This window comes from Dinoponera quadriceps, unplaced genomic scaffold, assembly GCF_001313825.1.
Source record: "Dinoponera quadriceps isolate SergipeBrazil2010 unplaced genomic scaffold, ASM131382v1 scaffold1266, whole genome shotgun sequence".
In the NCBI taxonomy this organism is placed as follows: domain Eukaryota; kingdom Metazoa; phylum Arthropoda; class Insecta; order Hymenoptera; family Formicidae; genus Dinoponera; species Dinoponera quadriceps.
In genome coordinates, this window is record NW_014555494.1 from 303,069 (window position 1) to 307,640 (window position 4,572).

Here is a 4,572-nt window from a genome sequence, read left to right on the forward strand (position 1 = left end):
ACTCGACGTAATTCATCCCCGCGGAGTCCTCAACAGCCGTTCTCTCTCTCTCTCTCTCTCTCTCGTTCTCGCTCGCTCGTTCTCCGAGGCGCAGGGGAAGGCAGGTATTCGGCCGAGCTGTGGGGCACAGAGGAGGCGGTCGGCGGCGGGCTCGAGCAGCCAGGTAAGAAAGCAGGCGAGCGAGTCTTCGGCGGAGGTGGGAGGTGGGCAAAGTGGAGGTGAGCGTAAAGTGAGTTTTCGCTCGCGGCGTTCGCTCGCTCGCTCGTTCTCTCGCTCGCTGCTGCACAGAGGCGAGTCGAAGCGAGTCGGCGGGAGTGGACGTCGTCAGTCGGCTGCGCGGTTCCGTGGTGTGCCGCGGTGGTTACATCCTCGTCGCCGCAGAGTGTGCTTTTTTACCTGCCGATCACGCGCCGTCTGCTACGACAACTGGCCTCCCTCTCTCTCTCTCTCTCTCTCCGGTCGTGTAACGCAAACATCCGGTCGGTCGGTCTCCACGAAAATGGCCGCGTGCTGAGAGAAGCTAATCTCCAGCTCGACGACGAAGAACGTGATCTCCTCGGCGGCTGCGGCCGAGCTTGCGGTGCTGTTCCCGGATTCGAGGGTTTATCTGCCGACGATGACGTCGGCGCGCGGACGTCTCGGATAAGGTCCTCCCGGGAGCCGCCAGGAACCGTCGGGGAAGAGCGGGAAGCGAGCCAGGTAAGTTGGCTCGGAGTTTCAGCCTCTTGTATACGGTCGAAGGACTCGAGCTCGCTCGATGCATATCCCGTGAATAATCCTTGCGCGACGCAGCGCTGAATGAAAAGCCCTGGCGCGTGATAACATCGGCTGCCGAGACGAGGTCGACGGCATCCGCCGTCCTCGGTTTACGTTCTCTCGGAGGAACACGCCGTGTATTGGCCGCGGGGATCCGTCATACGTGACGGAAGTGTACGCAATGAGAGTCGAGTGTCACTCCTCGGCAACGGTTACGAAACGTTTTGCAGATCCGCGCCTTTTGTCCCACCGTGCAGCTCGGGCTGTTTCCTTTCCTTTCTTTTCTCTTCGCCAAGCGAATCGGACACGAAAAGGAGCTCCCGAATAAGCCGTCGTTTTCGTTCCTCACTCGATCCTGCTACTCGAGTGTAGCTACGGGGAAGCCACCCCCTCGAGGGTAGAAGCGTACCGTGAGATTCAAATCGCGAAGATACCGAAGTCAGAGCTCAGCGTTTGTAGTTAGGCGAAATTAACATAACGCGTCATTTTTCATCATTGCGTGGATAAATCGAACGGAGCGTGAAAGAAGGGTGTTTTTTCAATTTACGGGCACGTCAATCCTCGCGACAATTCGCGCCTCGTTCGCAGCTCCGTATCGTTGAAGCCGTTGGAAAATGTTGCGAACGAACGACTGACTTCGCGGAAAATAATTGCGCGGTAACTCGTAATGATCATTTTGAATCAAAAAATGTACGGTAGTCTCTCGCTCAGCTGTTGTGGAAAAACGTTCGCTTATTATATAAGAGAAAAGATTATATCGTCATTTTTTTATACACGATAAAAAACATTCCGCACTTGTATCAAAATCGATCCTTGCAAAACTTTTGCGTTATATTTTTAATACACCCGTGTGTTAATTTAACTTATTTTATTTATGCTATTTCAGTATTTTGCGTTGAGTCGATATTCAAAATGTGCAAATGTTAAAATAATACTTGTAAATATTAAAATAACACTTGTAAGTGTTAAAATAACATATTTTACACTTCAGTGTCGATTAACATGTATTATAAATGTTAATTTCTTACATAATATTTGTATTATTTTTCAACATACTCACCTTATATCAAATTAACGTAAAAATTTATGCGGACCGTTTGAGACATATGAAATGTGTGTTAAATGTAACACACATTTTTTTACCGTGTAAAAAAAACTAGTCTTAAATCAAGAATAGATATTCTCATATATAAGCAAGAATATAATCTTATAAGATATTTAGTCTTGAATTGAGTTCAAGTGATACTTGCATCGATATAAATTCGATCAAATCAAGGCTAAAAGCCCCGTGAGAAGATTACGATATTCTTGCTTATACATGAGAATATCTATTCTTGATTTAAGACTAATTTTATTCCCCCGTGCAGGGGACTTCAACGCATGGAATATAACGCAGACAATGGGTCTTCATTAGCATCGGTCGGATTAATAGCGCGGACGTCGCGAATAATAAACCGCTCTATTCGGCGACGCAATGCCGGCGGGTTTGTTTATTTCGAAGGGAAAAACGAAGCCGCGTCGCGCCGGCGACACGCGCGGGATGTTAATGAGTTCGACGACGCTCGCCGGAATCCAGCCAGCTCGCTTTCCATAATACATCGCTGGAGCAGCGTTCTCCATAAACGTCGCGCACGGGTTCCCCTCGCAACCGCCGCCGCCGTCTCTCCTCCTTTCTCGTCGCGCTGTGTGTTACCGCCTCCTTCTCCTCTCGCGTTCGCGAGATAACATCGCGACCGCCGGTCCAGGTACGAGCCGCGAGGTGCAAACGAGCGCGAGATCGACAGAAACGCCCGACCGGCCAAGGCCGCTCGAAGAATGTCGTCGAATTATTCGACACCGAGCCTTATAATCGTCAATCGGCGTCGCGGAGTCTGCTCGAGTCTCCATAGTTTTCTTCTTTTCTTCTTTCTTTTTTCTTCCTTTCCGCCCGCCACGACTCGCTTTGCAATAGGATGCACCGGTTGGCGAACGGTCGAACGAAAAACATCCTTGTACGAATATCGATATCGCAAGTGCACCGAGAAAAAGGTTTCCTCGGGTTTAGTGTTTCTATTTATTTTCCTAAAATTTGTTTCATAGAGACAACATATATACTTGTACGAAATACTATTTATCTGCGTAACAATTTTATTGTCTTACTCAAGAAAACTTTGTTATTTAACAAAAGGAACGCTATTATTTGAAATAATACCTTTTAACCAAATAAAATATTATTTGGTTACGATAAATATATGAAATGAAACAAATAGTTTCTTTATGAGAAAATTATCTTTCGTTTCAAACAAATTTTTTATTTAAGATAAAGATACATATTCGTTGAAAAGTCTAACAATCGTACTTATTAATCGAAGCATTAGTTTCTTTGGAGCATGCCAATGATGAGATTTGTTTGGATGCAATAAAATTTATTAAATGTGAAGAAACCTTTTTCTCAGTGTGGAGCCTTGTAAAAGTAGCTGCTTCGTTAATTGAAAATATCTCCTTCGCGCGTAGCTGCCGGATAGAGTTCTCGTATTAATATCGATTTGAATGTTTTTCTTAATGCCGACTTAATGAAAAAAATTAGTGACAACAAACAAACTTCAAGATGTCGAAATCATCGACGAACAGTTGTTTTAATTTGCATCTAGGTAATAATCATACTCAGTAAAAAATATTTTATACTTGTAAAAATATTTTATATTTAAAATCGGTCATGGTTAAAATTTTCGCGTTAAATTTTTAACATACTCGTGCATTAATTTGACATGTTCACATCGACATATTCACTTTGTATTAAATCAACGCGAAAATTTGAGTGGATCGTTTGGGACGTGTGAAATGTTAAAGACAAAACTTTTTACTGTGTAGACAAATGATACCATGCGTCTTATTTTGCAAAAGTATAATGAAAGTAGCATAGTGAAATTATCCTAGTAGCAGAATTCATTGGCGCAATACGTTGGTCCAATATTGGTTACATTGGCATTCATCGGGGATACATTGAGCGAACGTTGTTCAATAGGATATTTTAAGGTTCTCTCTTCAGTGGCGTCGTTGAAAATATTTTCGTCGCGTGTTTATTAGCTGCCAGATGAGATTCCACTATTAACGTCGACTTGAAATTTTTTTTAATGCCATTATACGAAATTAATGACAACAAACGAGCTTCAAAATATCGAAAACATCGGTGAACAGTTTTTTATCCTGCGATTACGCAATCATTATCGATATGTGATGCCGCCGTGCATCTTGTTTTGCATAAAAGTGTAATGAAATTACCATTCTTTCCTTAGTGGCAAATGCAGGCATGGCGATTGCACACCGCTGTGGTGCATCTGCTTCGTTACGAAATACAAATTCCACGCAGGCAGAAGCGTCGAGCCTCGGCTGGTCGTCTTGTTATCCAACGCATCGCGAATCCTCGCGTTCACGTCTCACGCGAGTCTGCGATTAAACCGGCGACGCGGTTACACCTGTCAGAAAACCTGCCTTGTCGTGAGAACACGCGGAAATTCTCAGGCGACGGCGGGTCCGGCGCGACAATGGACGCGAAAAGGCATCGAAATCGCGGCCGTCCCGCAGCGATTGGGATTCGGAACCGAGGGGACACCTGCGCCACTTCCGGCTTCCGCCTTCTCCTCTTCTTCGCGCGTTAAGCTCGCGTCGCTGCGGATGCGTCAGTGAGAACGGGAAGTCAACGAGAGATCAACGGCACCGCCGTTCGCTGGAATGCCAGGTAGCTTTCCAACACGTACCGAAGGAGAACCGTTCCACGTACGTTGCGGTCTTAATCTCCCACCTTTCCTTTTCGCTCTTGCCGCCGCCGCTCCCCCC

At 45.8% G+C, this 4,572-nt stretch overlaps 1 protein-coding gene across 1 annotated transcript in view; it reads left to right on the plus strand.

Annotated features, from left to right (window-relative positions):
- Positions 1-257: 257 nt before the first annotated feature.
- The window catches only part of LOC106744501, a 45,896-nt gene continuing 41,581 nt past the window's right edge, over positions 258-4,572 (plus strand). Inside the window, exon 1 of the mRNA XM_014619343.1 lies at positions 258-699. The gene's annotated coding sequence lies outside the window, so the exon portion shown is untranslated. The remainder of the gene's footprint in view (positions 700-4,572) is intronic.